Source organism: Brachycentrus maculatus, unplaced genomic scaffold, assembly GCF_059751285.1.
Source record: "Brachycentrus maculatus isolate JH-2025_06_01 unplaced genomic scaffold, ASM5975128v1 h1tg000017l, whole genome shotgun sequence".
Taxonomy (NCBI): domain Eukaryota; kingdom Metazoa; phylum Arthropoda; class Insecta; order Trichoptera; family Brachycentridae; genus Brachycentrus; species Brachycentrus maculatus.
The window spans coordinates 1,114,159-1,133,343 of NW_028280771.1; the positions used below are offsets into that span (position 1 = coordinate 1,114,159).

The 19,185-nt window shown below is 32.5% G+C and overlaps 1 protein-coding gene across 4 annotated transcripts in view; it reads right to left on the reverse strand.

The window, feature by feature from the left end:
* Window positions 1-19,185, reverse strand: part of brat (tripartite motif-containing protein brain tumor) — a 512,652-nt gene that overhangs the window by 186,040 nt on the left and 307,427 nt on the right. For 3 of the 4 annotated variants that reach the window (XM_088266438.1, XM_088266431.1, XM_088266448.1), the window contains one exon: window positions 10,784-10,823. The exons of the other annotated variant lie outside the window; for it this stretch is intronic. The gene's annotated coding sequence lies outside the window, so the exon portion shown is untranslated. The remainder of the gene's footprint in view (window positions 1-10,783; window positions 10,824-19,185) is intronic. 4 annotated transcript variants of the gene reach the window in all.

Here is a 19,185-nt window from a genome sequence, read left to right on the forward strand (position 1 = left end):
AGGCAAATGATGAAATAAGGAGTCTTATCTCGGCTTCATCGTCGGCAATATTTAGAGAACATCAAATATTATGACGTCTATTTCGGTAGGGCTCAATACTTTGCGTTCATCAGTGGCGGAGTACTTAGCGAAACGGAGTATTTGCATACATAATACACATTATCACGCTGGGAAATTTCAATAAACTTGATGTAGATACGACTTTCACGTCGAAGTAGTGTGTTGCATAAGTAAATAGAATTAATAAAACATACTTAATTTGTAGTGCGATTATTGACTTGTAGTAAATTAAATCAAAACAGTTGGCGACGGGTGTTGGTAATCTCCATAGATGGCACAGTTGGATCGACACTGATAGCGAAACTGGGATCGCGTGTTCGGTACCCACAAATTCCAAAAAATAATTGAATAAATATTACATTTTAACATATCAACATAGATGAAGAAGAATATGGAAGTCTGGGTAATTACAGGGTTTATGAACTGTCATAGGCTAGTAAAGTGATCACTTTCCAAACGTGCAACATTCACAATTCTATCCATGATTGACACTCAAATTTTGTTGCATTTCAATTTTAATTTACATTTTAAATGAGTCTACTAAATTGTATTTTTTTGTTTAAAATGCATAAAAATACAATTTGTGACAATTCTTACTGTCTTGTTATGGCATTTTCAAGTAAATGTGAAAATTACATGGATTGATGGTTCTTATATAGCTATACAATTCTAGGTACTTAAGTAATAGTTGTAAGAATCAATAATAAGTGTATGTTCTTCTCCAAGCACAAGAGCTTAGTCTCTTTATTGGAGAAAATTGCGTTTTTAATTTTAAGATTGTAAAAGTAGAAATGTATAGAAAATGAATTAAAAATATAAAAACAACATGTGTTTTAATAACACTAGGCAACAATGATTTTTTAACTGAAATTTTGATGACTGATTTGGACTAAGTTAATCGTTCTTATTCAAAGTCTATATGGTGATAAGCTTATAAGTTTTGATGTTACAGTAATATTATTGTTTGTATGGAACCCATACGTTGAAACTGTAATAGTGGTTGGTATCTAGACATATTTTAGTTTAAGGTCTAAGGGATTAAAAAAAAGTTGATAACTATGGAGAGACATTGGAAATATATTAACTTATTAATATTGAATACGATAGCATAATATGTTTAAATAGAGTTGTACAAATTAAACGCCAAATCTATAAAAATTTCTTTTTGTTTTAAATAAAAATGTACGTATAATTTGTCTGCATTTTGGCTCTTTAGGCATAGCCTGTGTTGAACCGATATACTTACAACGTTTCGCTCACTCCTTTCAACAACGTCATTTATCAAAAATCGTAATTTTCAGTTGTGCATATTTTCGGAATGCCCAGAAAATGTACTATATCCCAGCAAAAGCGGCATATTTTTAACTAAATATTTACCCGCTACAGGGCAGAAAGTGTCGTTTTGCATTTTGAAGAAAATGTATTGTTTAATTATTTTTTTAATATACTAAATATTTTTCAAATGGAGAAAAAACCTTAAGGTTTTACCTAAAAAGATCTGTTGCACAGTAAAAAGTTCAATAAGTGGCTTGATATTTATTTTCAATACATTTTATTATATTCTTAAACATTAAAAACGATTTCCTGAAAAATCAAGTCTTTTGATATATGACGTTGTTGGAAAGAGTGAGCGATATGTTGTATTTTCGTTATAAATGATTTATTTCCAGACGCTACACTGTTTTGCTACACCGTGTACAAACACGAAAAGCGGTAGGGGAAATATGGGTAGTTCGGATCCAAAATAGCCAATGTTTATTTACTATCTACGCACTAACTAACTAACTATAAACGCCTCCGTCATCACAATACGTAATTATTGTGTAGAGCCAGATGTTCGGGGTTCGGGGTTCGACGACCCGTGAACGGTAACACGTAACATTGGTCACGACCAGGGAAATGATTATCGATCAGCCGTCGTTATTGAGACAAGCGATAATATTTGTTTAAAAAAAAAAAGGTATTTTTATTTAATATTTATTTTTGATTAACATTAATTGTATACATTTATTTAAATAACAATTAAAAATATTAAAAATAAATACGATCCCTCAGACGGATGTGTGGCAAAACGATGTTTGATAGATGTACGAATGATGAAATAAGGAAGGAATGCAAGGCTGAGATAAGCATTATCGATAAAATTAAGACAGGTGTTTTGAGATGGTTTGGACATGTGGAACGTATGAGTGAGGAAAGAACGGTTCAAGATAACGATGTTTCTTTACGTAGCAGTCCCCTATGAACCATTGAGTGTTAGTAAGGGTTATAAAAAAAACAAAAACCGTTTCCAAAATTATTATGATAATCTATTGAGGTATAATTTAGCGGAAATTTGACGAAAAATTTCACCATGTTGAAATCAATTATTATTTTTTTAAGTGGTATTCACAAAGAAACAGTTTATATTTTTTTACTTTGGGTATAAACCATTCCTCATACCTTTAAAAAATACTATTCTATTATTAATTATGTATAAACATTAAACATTGATTGTAAGTCCCTCTGCAAGCACAAGAGCTTAGTCTCATTTTTGGAGAGGCACAGCGTAACGTATAAGATATGTTATAAGACGAAATGTCAAGCGAATGAATTTAATTGTAATATTCTTTGTAACTTTATTGAATAATGAAAAAAAAAATACGTATACATATTTGGAATACAGTATATCTTTTCCTGTTGCTCCCACGAGACACGAAATTGAAAAAAATAGCAACAACAAAAAATATACATAAGATACATTTTCCAGTGTATTTTTTGCTATTTAAAAAATGTCGTATAAAAATTAATAAGGAATACACGTGTATGATATTCTGATGGATTGCCAAAAAATAAGTAAATAAGAATACCGAGATGAATACTAATTCAATAACGTCTCTATCGGAATAGCCTCTCCACCCCCTAACGACGAAGTTACCTGCGTAGTAAAGTAACCTCAACGGTCTTAAATTACAAGGACCCTAAGTATCAAATTCGCATGAAAGATAAATAGTACTTGACACTTATTATGGCTACCTATAAAGTCGATCCTGAACTTGAGGTAATCGCAAAATTTGATCAACGCCGATTTCGGTGTGACGTTCAACTTTGGGTAGAAAATATAATTTCAACATTTTGAGTGTGTTCTCAAATACCTGCTCACTAGTAAAAGGGTCTTTGCCAATCCAACCAAAGATGGCTCCACACACATAGAGCGTTTTGAGATTTGATATACATATGTAGGAGTTCCAAAAATGTTAGTAGTGTGGTTGTCAATCACGGGTAGAATGATGAATGTTGCATGTGTGTAAAGTGATCATTTAACCAGCCCTTGACAGCCTACAGAGATTATGGCGTGCCGTTCTACTTGGAGTAGAAATAACATTTTCAACATATTGAGTGTGTTCAAATGCTTGTTCACTAAGAAAAGGTTGCTTGCTTAATAAAAGCTTTATCAATCCGACCAAAGATGGCTCCACACACATAGAGCATCATGAGATTTGATAGAAGTGGGAGTTGCAAAAATTGGAGAAGTGTGGTTGTCAAACATGGGGAAAATGTTGAAGACAGCGTCGGCATCGATTATTTTAAATTGCTATATACAGGACCAACCTGCCGATGGTTATGCCTGTAGGAAGAGCTCCAGAAATGCTGAACAATATCGCGACAGATATTAATATGTTCCATGTCATTCTACAACTTTCAATTTATTCACTTGTAATTTTTCGTCTTTTATTTTATTTGTAATTTGTGTATATGATATTTATATATTAAGACATCACTTTGCGTCGTAGATACGATCCAAAATATCGCGGCCCGAAATTGAAACAACGCAAAGTGAATTTCTATTTTCCATTGGAAATCATATAAACATCAAATATAGGTTACCGTATTATTCATTCAGTCTTTAAATGTTAAAAAAGAAGAATATTTACTTAACTTAATTAACAAAACAAAAGTGAAACTTTGAAACAACGCAAAATGAAACGACGCAAAACGAGGTCTGAGTGTACTCCATTAATGTAAGTTTGTCTTGTATAAATGAATTATTTAATAAATTGAATTGAATGTTACACATGTGTAAGATGATCACTTTACCAGCTTGTGACGGGACATAAGTCCTGTAAATACCCAGACTTCCATATTCTTCTTCATCTACGTCAAAATGTCAAATCAGTAAATAAGCAATTTGCAATCCATTGCCGCTGAGTTCGGATTTGATAGTTTTCCTAACTTGCTATGGCATACATGCTTTGACGAATTAATATATCATTAAAAATGGTACATTTCGTCTGTATTTACCTCTGTGTCTGCAGCTAGCACGTTTTATAAAACCAACAAAAACCGTAATTAGAATAGTTTTCAGCTAGAGCATGTGTTTACGCCGGCTCTACCAGAAGCGAACACAAACAAATAAATCTGAGCTTTACACACGGCTTTTCATTCCGTCCACTCTCGTACGTTATGTACGAATGAATTCACAATTCCCGAAAGAAAATTTAGGCCCATTTGAAATAATTGTAAACACACTATGTTTTTAATATTGAAAGCATTAACTTTGTGGATCATATTGATATATAATTTTGAGAAATAAAAAGATTTTGTGTTCTGATCCACTCACATTTTTATCAACCAACTAGTTTCGGCTACAACCTGTTGGCCTCTTCAGGGTTTAATTTATGACTCATATAAGTCTTTTTATTTCTCAAAATGATATGTAACCACACTACTTTATAAACTTCGCAATTTAATTCATTTAAAACATTGCTTTGCAAGAGAAGGTCTGTCAGGAAGCCTTGATGCTTCTGTATCAGATCTGGGAATGGAATGCGGTGGGACAGCTAATCAACCAGACTTTTCAAACTTTGGAAGTAATACATACATGTTTGCGTTTTAAAATTTTGATTAGTGCCGTTGTCAACCATGGATAGAATCGTGATTGATACACGTGTGTAAAATTATCACTCTATATAGCCCTGTAAATACCCCGACATCCATAGTCTTCTTCATCTATGTTGAGATGACAAAAATGTGAAATAGCTGCTATGTGGAGAAATCCAAAATTGTGAACCGGTATTTATACACATTCAAAATGTTGTGTATAAAATAATAAAATATTTTTATTCTCATACAAAATACTATGCCACGGCGCTATCCATATTTGTGTCGCCTACTTTCAAAATCCGCCAGATCCAATTTTATAAGATTTTAAAATAGATACTCCATCGGAATGCCAATTGTGGGTTTTATTGTTTAAAATATTTGTATACTTGAAAACCCTGCTTAAACACAGCGTTGTATTTCAAATTCCGCTTTATTCATGGAACTTGCCTTCTGACCCATATCGGCCAATCAGAGAGCGGGGATAGGTAAAAAATTAAGATAACGTCATTATCGGTTTGTGTTTCGTGTATTTTTTTTTAATACTGAAAAAAAAACTTTAAAAATGTTGAAATTCTTTATTTCATAATATTTTATCTAAAGATAGAAAAGTCTTTTGAACATAAATGTTACCCGGTAATTTTTGAATTTTTCGTAAAATCGACTAACATGGATCTGGCGGTTTTTGAAAGTAGGCGTCACATTTCTACGTTCATCGTTTTGGGTACCCAAATTGAAATGATGTAAATATTCATGGTGTTATCTGTGTACAATATATTTTACACGCGATATTGGAATGATGCATAACAATGAAGTCGGGTCAAGGTGATTATGCCGTACCTCCCGAAACCCTCACTGAATCTTGGTGGGTAGTTGGAATAAGCCATTATCGTCCTCGACGGCCATTAACGTTGGCAAACATATCATTTAGGGTTCGATACCCGACCGGCAAGTAGCCGTTTCATTTAGAATATGTGTACTTAGACCTCTGGGATTAAGTGTACTTAAATCTATCCAAACTTTGGGGGTAAGTTTTGCCCAACTGGTCGCTAGGGGGTTTTACGTTTAACTGTTCGTTAGTGGTCTGGTTTAAAAAAAAATGTCCTGCGTTGAACTTTCGAGAACAAGACCTACTAGATTATTTATTTGTACGTTTATTTATTTATTTCCTTATTTATGGTTCACAGACAGTGAAAAATATATAACATGAAATGAAAAACAGTGTAAAACGAATAGTTTAAATGTTTTTCTTCAATTAGATGAGAACACAACAAACTTACAAATACAAGAAAAAGCACAGGTTAAATACATATACTCGTATATAAAGAAATAATATAAATTTGGTCGTAAAAATAGTAATAACAATAAAAAGTAATTAAAAAAAAAAAAAAGAAGTTAATATAAAGAGCGAAATTATAATTAGCTACAAAATAATTAAGGAGGAAAATTCAAAACTTTTCGATTTCACCAATCTGGCAATAGACCTTTTTATATTACTTTTTATATTATATTATTTTATATGTTTAGCCTTCGTCTTGCATGTAGTTTCTATCATATGTATTGTACATTTTATTCGTCCGCCTCCGTAGTGTAATGGTCAGCACGCTCGGCTACCGTACTGGAGGTCCCGGGTTCGAATCCCAGGGGGGGGGGCAAATAAATACAAGTGATATTTTCACTCTAATATTTATTCAATATTACCCTGGACTTGTACCTGAAACGGAAGGCTGATCTCCTTTCATTCATACGTTAACGATCGAGATAACAGTGTGTTTACATGATGCAGTGCCCTATGCACCATCGGGTGCTGATGATGATTTGAAAAAGTACATTTTATGTTAAGAGATAAGAAAAGAGATCGCGAATGTGCGGCAAAACGTTGTATGATAGATGTTTGAATGGTGATAAAAGGAAAGAATGTTTAGATAAGCATTATAAAATAAAAAAAAGGTGTATTGAGACGGTTTTAGGCATGTGAATCGAATAAGAATAATGGATAGATAGTCAAAATTTTAAGATAAATGTGATTGATAACAGAAGCGGAGGAAGACCGAGGCAAACTTGGCGTGATCAAGTACTTCAAATACTTGAAAGTGGTCAGGTCAGAAGTCGAAATAATTGGCCTCCCTGGGATTCAAACCCGGGCCCACCAGTATGGTAAGCTAACTGCGCCAACCGCTACACTAAGGTGACGAACAAAAATTAAATCTAAATTATTATTAATTATATTATTGTTGTTGTAAATAAATTATCTGGTCAAATTATAAGCTTAAATAATAAAAATGAAAATGGTATTTTCTGGCGTTTCTCACGTGTGTGATTATAATCTAGGATTTGGACCTCACATACTAATATAAGAGTTTCTGCTTAGTAAAGAGCTTCTTTACATCTCACCAATAGATGTTTCTAGTTAGGTTCTAGTGATTCAAGATCAAGGTTTCTAAATTGGTTCATAAATATAGAACTTCCAAGAATTTTAGTATTGTGGTTGTCAATAGGGGGTAGAATTGGTGAATGTTACACGTGTGTAAAGTGATCACTTAAACCAGCCTATGACGGTCGTAAGCCCCGTAAATGCCCAGACTTCCATATTCTTCTTCATATTTGATGATATATCAAAAAATAATATAATAATATTCGATGAAAATAGGAATAACCTCATTTTATAAAAATAGCACGCATTATTTTTTTTTATATACATATATCTGGAGTAGTGTATACAAACCACGTATCAGAAAACAGCTGTTATATCAAACAAATATTTTTTCCCTCTTATCGCGTTTTTTTTCCATGTAAATGGCATTAACACCTACGCTATTTCGACGCGATAAGTCTTCTCGCCCCTGACGGCTCCGAACAAAAGTGTAATAATGAGCCACCTCCGAAGTAGACTGTGCGGGTGGCTAGAAAAAGAACTTTTGTCAAAGTGTCCGCCGAATTTTGTAGAAAATTGAAATTCCAGGCCGACGTTCCGTGACATCCTGCAGTGATAGCGCGGTATTACAGATAAAAAAGCTTTAAGAGCAACAAGGATAAAGGATCATTGTGAAGTACTAGTTGTTAATAAAAAATCGACCTTCAAATTATGTAAATACTAAGGGATTATTTTTGAAAATATTTCGATTTTCTGTATTGAATGTTTTTCGCAGGTACTTTGTGGCACATTTTATAAACGTTATAAAATTAACCAACTTTGTTAAAACCACTTTTTTATTATTAGTACACTAAAACTGGTAGGTTGAAGTGTACTCATAATAAAAAGTGGTTTAAACAAAGTTGTTTAACTTTATAAAGTTTAAATTTTCTGTCGCTCTTTAACCTTCAACGTTCCAAGGACACAACTCTAAAATTAAGACTTAGCTTCACACGATGTTTGAAAATGATGCGGAATGCATCAAAACACGTATCACAAGAGATTATGAGAAATAGTGGTATTTACTAAGTAAAATTTTAATTTAAAATTATTAAAAACACTGCGAACAATGTGGATTTATTTTTCTAGTAACTATTCTGATAAAATATCACTCAAACATTCTTGTTTGAATTTCATTTAAGTTAAAGGGTTTTTCAGACAATATGATTTAGATTTTAAATAGTATTATATCATTTTAAATAAAAAAAATTACTTCGCAAATACCACTTTTTTTAAAAACAAATAGTAGTCTTTGGATATCGCTCTTTTCAATAACGTCATATATAAAAAATGGTCAATTTTCAGTTGTGCTTGTTTTCGGAATGCCTAGAAAATGCACTATATCCCAGCAAAAGCGGGATATAGTACACTTTATATTTACCCGCTACAGGGCAGAATGTGTTGTTTTTGCATTTTTTGCAGAAAAGGTATTGTTAAATTATTATTTTTAAATATACTTAATATTTTTAAATGAAAAAAAAACATTCAGGTTTTACCTAAAAAGATCTTTTGCACAGTAAAAAGTTCAACCAGTGACTTGAAATTTATTTTTAATACATTTTGCCATATTTTTAAACATTGAAAACGATCTCCTGTAAAATCTAGTTTTTTTTTATATATGACGTTGTTGAAAAGAGTGAGCGATATGAGTAAAAATGTCTAGTTAAAAAAAATTATTGTAATATCCTTTGTTACAATCTTTGGCATTCCTAACGTAACATAATTCCATCCTGCGGAGACCTATATTTATAATCTGTCAAAGGTACTGGCAGATAGATCAATTTGATCATTTTTCTGTCACGCTAGCCAATTTTTCCGCTACTTGTTCTAGCGTTCTGTCACGTGTCAGGCTTACCAGACTTTCCTTGCATGCTATTATCCTACCAAACGACTCAAGCATGTCAGACTTAGTTAGCATGCAAATATTGGCACGATTCGAATTAATATTGAGCCTTCACAGTTATTTATTACTGAAACGCCATTTAATTTACTTCGACCTCCGTCGGCCTACGACAATCAATTATGAAGTTCTCCAAAGAACGGGCTGTAGTGAAAAATTACTGATGTTAGAAAATTTACAAAAGATGGCAAACTATGATCGCAAGCCACGTGATAAGTTCCACGTGTTTAACTGATTGTGAGATGTGAACAAGAAAGAAGACGCGGCATAGACAGAAGGCTATTTTACTGGAACCAGGGGAGCCCAGGTTCTATTCCGGCAAATGCAGAATAGAGAGATCTTCGCCATGAAGATTGTCGACACACGAAAAACCGAACAGGATACTAAAAGAAAAAATTAAAATAGAGAATCATCATCAAGCAAAATGATCACAATCCAACAATTGGATGATCTATCCAAATCAATCAATGATACATGCCATTCACATAACAGTTAAAAGAGGCATCTGTCGATATTTTTGTGAAGCAATATAACTAAGACCTTTACCAAAGGTGTGAAATTCTTCTAAATGATTTCATGCGCAAGGAATGATCTGAAATCGTGACAGTTTGTAAGGCCTATAAATGCCAAGACATCCATATTTCCATCTCAAAAACTAATTTTAGTTGTTGAGATATCAGCAAATATTCAGCTTCCAATGTTAAATCCAGTACATATTGCACAAACATTAAAAACATTAAAATATTTGCTTAACAACCATTTACAATTATAAATTTAACTTTAAATTAATTAATTTAACAAAAGATTATCATTTAAACAACAGCAAAAAAAAATACGAAACAAAACATCCACAGAACGTTAGAAAGTTATTATATTAATCGTTAAGAACTTTTGAAATTTAATATAACTCTCCCAAATCCAAATACATAATTAAATTTCTTCGTTTGGTTTTCGTTAAAGCGTAAATTTATTAAATGTCGAGTCTAATTCAGTAAAACAGGTTTTCTCCATATATAAGTTTGCCGAATATAATTCTTTAAAGTTACGTATACTTCACATAACGCAGCGTTACGTTAAGAGGGGTGCGAGCTGTTACGTAGTGTATGCCTCATTACGGCGGTACTGTAGGCGGCAGGGTTGCGTCATATGACGTTATATTACTGAAATGCGATGCCGCAAATGTGAGTACGTAAAAAAATCTCAGGTTAACTTCGGTTTGTCAGACTTATTCAACTTAAAACCTCGCTATATCGTGTTTATAAAAAATAATAAAAATATCTAGAAAAATATGGTAGAATTTTTAAAGGTATAACGATGTTCATTATTATCAACGCCCACAGCGGGATTTGAAAATTTAATAAGGACGTTAACCGGATTGAATTTTAATATTTATTTCGTATAACGCATAAAAACAAACCTTTGGAGCTAATTTAATAATTGCGTATTTTTTTAATTGAAAAATACCGAAATATAACTTAAATGATTTTCTCGATATAGTATATACAGGTATAGGATTATATCTAATATAAAATTGTTTTCATTACACTTACATTGAATTTTCGCCAGGCTACAAGGATAACGATGTTTCACCTGAAACAAGAAAAAATTGAAATTAAGAAATATGATAAAAAAGAAAAAATCTCATTTCTAGGATACTTATATAGGATACTTAGGATAGTATCTCTTTGTGCAAATGTGCACAAATTGTTTATTAATTATTTTCTCTCATCCGTACATATTGCGGAGAAAACACACATGGGAATTAAAAAAAAAAAAAATTAAAAAAAAACTATTTTATATGATATTGAAAACGATAGTCTATTATATTGTAAATGAAAACACTTGCTTTTAACCACTTGAGTATTAAATTTATTTTTAACGACTAGTTTCGGAAGCAACAGATGTTTCCATCTACGGAATATTATAATATACTTAAGCTATTCTAAATGCTTTAGTTATTATTCAAATTCTTAGATGAAAGCATATGTAGCTTCCGAAACTAGACGTTAAAAATAAACATAGTACTCAAGTGGTAAAAAAACAAAACTTATCATGTTTTACCAGAAAGTGAATGCCGAAATAATAAAAATATTATTTGCTATATAAAGCCAGAGTGATCGGTCTTGGGCTTCAGGTACTTGTTAATTTTTTTTTGAAATAACTACTATAGATTTAAAAAAAACTGTAATTACTTTTGATCCTCCTGGGAATCGAATATAAGACCTTAACCATAGTAGCGAAATGTGCTAGTCACTACACTGTGGAGGCGGACAAATTGTATAGCACAAAAGTACATATTTATAAATAAAATACAAAAAATAAAGAGTCAGCGGAAGCGTCAGATTTGCGCGTACGGTTCTACGCTTTACTAAAGTGCGCACTGCATAACAGTACGGGAATAACGTCTTAACCGCACGTTACATCGAGCTATCGTTGACAGGGGTGACGCAAAGCGAGGTATTACAGTGTTCTTACCCCGATAAAAGACGGATACGTATTCAAATTAATCAGCGGGACATACGACAAGTTACAGTACAGTTTGCGACAAGTACCGACTCGCGAGTAGTTGCCAGTTCATCGAAAAGTTTGCCGAGGTATTACAGTGTTGTACCCCCGATAAAAGACAGGTGTATTCAAATTAATCAGCGGGACATACGACAAGTTACAGTACAGTTTGCGACAAGTACCGACTCGCGAGTAGTTGTCAGTTCATCGAAAAGTTTGCCGAATCAATTTGTTCGAATCTCGCAATCAGGGCGCCGCTCCAGTGCATACTACACACCTCACGGGATATTCCGACGCCGGATCTAAAACGGGATTCCAGCGAAAAAGTGACGACCCTCGGAGTTGAGCCAAGTTTACTTACTGTTACAACAACATTTCTGGAATTTTCCGTATTTAGTTTTCTGACGAGTTGTGATTAATTTCAATATTTTAGGGCGAGCGAACCGAAACTGCACGTAGATGATTTTTACGCATGACATAAAAAACGTAATTTTTTTAATGCGTCCGAATTTTTTATTTATTACAAACTGTTAGAAACATACATAAGATCAGATAACGCGGCGTTATCATGATTGCAAATTTTAACATAAAAATAAAACATTTATATATAAACACCTTTCGAGCTTATCAATGTGAACACATCTAGTTTCTGGAACTACAGGTGATGTCATCAACAGGTAAAAATTCATATTATTAATATTTTTAATATATAAAGCCTTATTTGCATTGCATTTGCACTAAGTGTATATACAAAACAAATAAGAATACTACGATAAAATGATGTGCCTGGTTTAACAGATACTCAGATAATTTAAATTTTACTTGGTAAATACTACAACAGTTGTATTAACCGAGTAAAATTTTAATTAACCATGGATAGATGTAGAGAAAAAAAAGAGACGTTGGAAAGACGTTTTGACCTAAAAAAAATGGTCCGATTTTTTTTATAATTACCTAACGTCCAAGTGACTCTAAAATCTAGCTACGGCTTATGCAACACCGCTTATCATGTCCCTACTCAGACTTCAACTTTATAAGTTTCATAGCCTATGCCTACTCGTGAGTGGATTTACTCTTTATGTTTAAAGTTACTATAATCTCATGTAATTCATGAGTGAAAATTCTAGGTAAAAACACTCGCACACTAAAAATCCGACGACATAGCCGCTGTGGGGGATAGAAATTGGCAGCAAGCAGCAAAAAGAAAAGAGAAGGATACGGAAGGGGCCTATATCCAACAGTAGAGGAAAGAAGGCTAAAAAAGAAAAATATAGATATCACCACAAAGTGACTGCCGAATCAATCAATGAAAAAAAAAACATTTGGAGAAATAAAATAAGTTTGTTTTTTTGATCCACTCACTTTTATTAGTAAAAACCAACTAGTTTCAGCAACAACCTGTTGCCATCTTCAGGGTTTATTTTATAACCAATAGTAAGTGGATGAAAAAAAAGTTATTTTATTTCTCCAAATTTTGTCCGCCTCCGTAGTGTAATGGTCAGCACGCTCGGCTACCGTTCTGGAGGTCCCGGGTTCGATTCCCAGGGGGGGGGTCAAATAAATATAAGTGATTTTTTTTCACTGTAATATTTATTCAATATTACCCTGGACTGGTACCTGAAGCGGAGGGCTGATCACCTTTCCTTCATGTGTAAACGATCAAGATAACACTGCGTTTATATGAAGCAGTGCCCTATGCACCATTGGGGTGCGGCTAAGGGTTTTATTATTATTATTATTATATTTCTCCAAATAATAAATATCAAATATCCACAAAGTTAGTGCTTTAAATATTTAAAATATAATTAATGAAAAGATTAAGATAATTATAAGATAACAAAGTCGATATTCGCTGTGCGAAATTCAAGGGGTGGGGGGGTACTAATTTCCCGAATGCACGTTTCCGGCGTGGATCAATAATGCACAACGTGCGGCGAAACTGCGCTAAACAATCACGTCCCAACACGACGACTCCCTGCGGGCGCGTTACTAATCTGGGGTCGGTTGGGTATGTTGCACTAATGTCCTGGAGGGAAACCAGATGGAAATTAGCAAACTTTAGGGGTTGTGAACCTTTCAGAGGAAGCGAGAAAAGACATTCCTAGATTCATATTATCCACTGACACTTCGTGATGGAATTGCATTTTTAATTTATTATTAGATTAAAACCAATATTTTTAGCTTTTCCACTTTTTTATTTGACCAGCGACCGGGTTTCGTCGTTACCGACATCATCAGACTGATGATGTCGGTGTTACCGACATCATCAGACTGGTGTTACCGACATCACCAGTCTGATGATGTCGGTAACGACGAAACCCGGTCGCTGGTCAAATAAAAAAGTGGAAAAGCTAAAAATATTGGTTTTAATCTAATAATAAATTCCTAGATTCGTTAGTTGATTATAGTTTTTTTTCACCATTTTGCTCATGACTGAAGATCCATAATGAATTTTTAAAAACTATTACATGTGGTGAGTGTACTACGAAAACTGTCTTATTATTTATTGTAACTGCAGACAGTTGGTAGAATTCCATATTGAATTGTTGGGTAATATGGTATATCCTAAATAAAACAAGGTTTGTTGGATTGAATAATACATTTATTTATGTATATGTTAATACGTGACGCGTTTCGTCTTCTTAGGACACTATCAAACACTCATATCAGTATTTACATATCGCTCACTCCTTTCAAGAACGTCATAAATCAAAAATCGTGAATTTTGAGTTGTGCATGTTTTCGGAATGCCTAAAAAATGTACTTTACCCCAGAAAAAGAATCATATTTTTAACTTAATATTTACCCGCTACAGGGAAGAAAATGTTGTTTTTTCATTTTGAAGAAAAGGTATTGTTTAATTATTTTTTTAAATAAACTAAATATTTTTCTAATGGAGGAAAAACGTTCAGGTTTTACCTAAAAATATCTGTTCCTCAGAAAAAAGTTCAATAAGTGGCTTGATATTTATTTTTAATATATTGTATTATATTTTTAAACCTTAAAAACGTTCACTTGAAAAATCGAGTTTTTTGATTTATGACGTTCTTGAAAGGAGTGAGCGATATGTGTGTTTATGTATATACATAAATAAATGTAGAATTCAAACCAACAAACCTTGTTTTATTTTGGATATATTACTCAACACTGTCTAAGTATTTTTTTAAATTTTATTGACTTATTCAGCAGTCACATTATGGTAATATCTTTGCATACATTAATTAAACTTTCCTTGATAAACGAAACCAAATACAATTCAAAAACATTAACCCCATATGAATTTCAACCCGATAACGCTGTATCTGTTTTTAACATTGTAGGGGGTTTTACTGTATTTCTATCACTTTTTAATATGTTATTAGATTAAAACCAATATATTTAGCTTTTCCACTTTATTTTTATTTGACCAGCGACCGGGTTTCGTCGTTACCGACATCATCAGACTGACCATCAGACCAGTCTGATGATGTCGGTAACGACGAAACCCGGTCGCTGGTCAAATAAAAATAAAGTGGAAAAGCTAAATATATTGGTTTTAATCAAATAACATATTAAAAATGCAATTCCATCACGAAGTGTCAGTGGATAATATAAATCTATTATCACTTTTTTGCTAGAAAAAAATCATGAATTCGTTATCTAAAATTCATTTGTAGAGATATAAAGCATGGTATTAAAAATAATCTACTTCTTTCAAAGAAACATTTTGCAAGAAGTAACAGAGAACACAATGTGTCGATAAGTAAAGTACAAAAAGTAGCTCCTCGTACTGAGCACATGGAAGTTTGCAAAATTAAAGTTTCGTTGAATTCGTAAGCTGTTGCCATTGCTCTGTGGATCTCGACTGTCCATCACGTGCCGATAACTATGTGATCGCCATAAAACTGGCACAACAGTCTGGTAACGAGCGTCTTCAAACTAGATAATAGTATAAAATAAAATCAAATGTGTTTCGAGTTGGAAACACCACGTCTCAAAGTGTAATCAAAGTTGATCTGATAGAAAAAAAGTTATGAGGAATTCTTGAATACTCAAAATAGTAATTTGCTTGTTTTTTTGTTATTTTTTTTGTTATTTATTTTTCTTTATTTAAAATTCTTTTGCATTACATAAATTCAAAAACAAAAAAAAATTATAAAAAATAAAAATAAATACAAAAAAAGATCCCACAAAGGCATGGCCTGTGTGTGGGTATACAAAATAGATAGTCATAGTACAGGGTATAAGGGTATAGGTTTCTAAGTATAATTAGTTAATACTAAATACAAAAAACTTAAATTAAATACAAAAAAAATAAAAATAAAAATACTTGACTCTCAGTGAGCAATTTTTAATTTTATTTTTTTTAAATTAAAACTTAAACATAAAAAAGATGACAAAGTAAAAAAGTAAAAAGCTAGCGATCATGTTCTAAATGTAAAAGGAACTTAAATCTGTCTCTTTTATAAATAATCTAAATCTATTTATATGTATAAAACAGTGAAATACTCGTATTTCCCGTCGATGTGTATATATTTTTAATCTTTAATAACATTATACGGTATATGTTTTTTTTTTATTTATTTTTTTATTTTAGCTCTAAATTAAAAACTAACTAACTAACTAACCATCACGCCGCTTCCCCGCAGGGGTAGGCAGAGAGAATAGAGCGCCACACCACTCTGTCCTTGCAAACATTCTTCGCCTCTTCCACGTTCATGCATCTCCTCATACATACCCGCCGATTGTTACGACTCCTAACCTGACCACTTTCAAGTATTTGGCATACCTGATCGTGCCATGTTTTTCTCGGTCTTCCTCTGCTTCTTTTCCCACTAACATTCGCCTCATAAATTTGTTTTACCGTTCTTTCCTCACTCATTCGTTCCACATGTCCAAACCATCTACTTTGGACTAAATTAAGTCTGCCTATTAATCTTCTTAACATTTGTGAAATTTTGTAATTGTAATATTACAATTACCTTTACAACATTTTGAGTGTGTCCAAATACTTGTTCAGAAATTTCCCCGTAAATGCCCATACTTCCATATTCTTCTTCATCTTTGTTGAGATGTCAAAAAATAATTACAATTACCTGTTTTATTTTGTTATTATTTATTGTAAATGTATTTATGTTAATGTTCTGTTAAATTTCTAAATAAATAAAATAATATAAAATAAAATTATAATGACTTCCAGAAAATTCAGAACAAGAATTAGAAAATATTAATTTTGTTTAGGAAATAAATTTTTTTCAGAGTTCGCTAACCATTTAATAAATAACGACCACACAACAACAATAACGTAGAAATCATAAAAATTATTAATACGAAAAGTCATAAACTGCAACATTTTGAAACGACAGATATTCTAAAAATATAAATGCGATAAAAACCCATAATGAACAATATGACAATGCCTTAAAGCCTCCCCCCTTTTGTCTATGTTTGCACTGATATTTTTTTAAAATAAAAAACAGCTCATGCTCCTCATACTTCAACGTCCCAAAAGACACAAATCCAAAATTTATAATACGGTGTTTGAAAATGATGGAGAATGCATTAAAACACGTATCACAATAGATTTTAAGAAACAGTGCTATTAACTTTTTTTTAAACCCTTATCCGCACCCCAATGGTGCATAGGGCACTGCTTCATATTAACACAGTGTTTTCTTGATCGTTTACACATGAAGGAAAGGTGATCAGCCCTCCGCTTCAGGTACCAGTCCAGGGTAGTATTGAATAAATATTACAGTGAAAAAATCACTTATATTTATTTGACCCCCCCCTGGGAATCCCTCCGTTCAGGTACCAGGCCAGGGTAGTATTGAATAAATATTACAGTGAAAAAATCACTTATATTTATTTGACCCCCCCTTGGGAATCGAACCCGGGACCTTTAGAACGGTAGCCGAGCGTGCTGACCATTACACTACGGAGGCGGACAAAAAGGCGGGCTATTTACTTGGTAAAACTTAAATGAAAAAAAAAATAACAAAAGGGAATGATAATAAATTCAAACTCGGCCGCAGTAAACTGTTTCATTAATTTTTTTAATCGTGCCATTCCACGCAGTAAATGTCTAATCAATAAAATAAAACATAGATGAACTTAAAATAAAACAAATAATAAAACATTCACAGCACGATTCTGCCAACTTCTGATTCATAATGGAAATAATAAATATTTCATGCGTGCGGTGAGCCGCAGTTAAAATGTTTTATTGTTTATTATAAAAAGTTTATTTCGATTTAAGTATCATATTTTAACCCTTTGAATGCGCAAAAAAACACAGTTGGGGGATTCGTTAACACCCGTTAAAGGGCCAATATCTCGTTTGAACTTTTGTGAAATATCACATTTCGCTCACTCCTTTCAAGAACGTCATAAATCAAAAATCGTCAATTTTCAATGTTTTCCGGAATGCCCAGAAAATGTACTATATCCCAGAAAAAGCGGCATATTTTTAACTTAGTATTTACCCGCTTCAGGGCAGAAAGTGTTGTTTTTACATTTTGAAGAAAATGTGATGTTTAATTATTTTTTTAATTATACTTAATATTTTTCAAATGGATAAAAAACCTTCAGGTTTTACCTAAAAAGATTTATTGCAAAGTAAAAAGTTCAATAAGCGGCTTGGTATTTATTTTTAATACATTGTATTAAATTTTTAAACTTTAAAAACGTTCTCCTGAAAAATCAAGTTTTTTTTATTTATGACGTTCTTGAAAGGAGTGAGCGATTTGTGCTCATAAGACCAGGGCCAGAAATGCGTGGTGGTCTTAAATTTGACCAAGTAAGAGAAAATAGGAATGGCCAAGATATGTGGATGTCACCAAGCGTCACAGGCATATGGTATAGTTAATATTGAAGAAAAATTAAGGTAATAATAACAATATAAATTTTGGATGATTTATATAGCGCCATTTTCGTAAAATACTACCTCAAGGGCGCTTTTACAATACATATATGGATTACGATATGAAAATGATAATGACACATAAAAAAATAAAGAAGAAAAACGTCGCCCTTCGACTGTCCAAGTGGTGCCGCAAGGTACCATATAATAAATGATTATATATTTAGTAATTTGTTTAACTTGTTAAAAAAATAAATGTTTTGAAATTAAACTACTTTTACAACATTTTGAGTGTGTCCAAATACTTGTTCACAAAATCTGGATTATCTCCAATTACAGGAGTTATTTTCATATTATTTTTTGACATCTCATCAAAGATGAAGATGAATCAAAGTGTAATCAATAAGAATTTGTAAGAATTTGAGTAGTGTGGTTGTCAATAATGGGTGGAATTGGTGAATGTTACACGTGTGTAAAGTGATCACTTAAACCAGCCGATGACGGTCGTCAGCCCCGTAAATGCCCAGGCTTCCATATTCTTCTTCATCTTTGATGAGATGTCAAAAAATAATATAAACTACTTTTTATGAAGATATTTGTTATTTC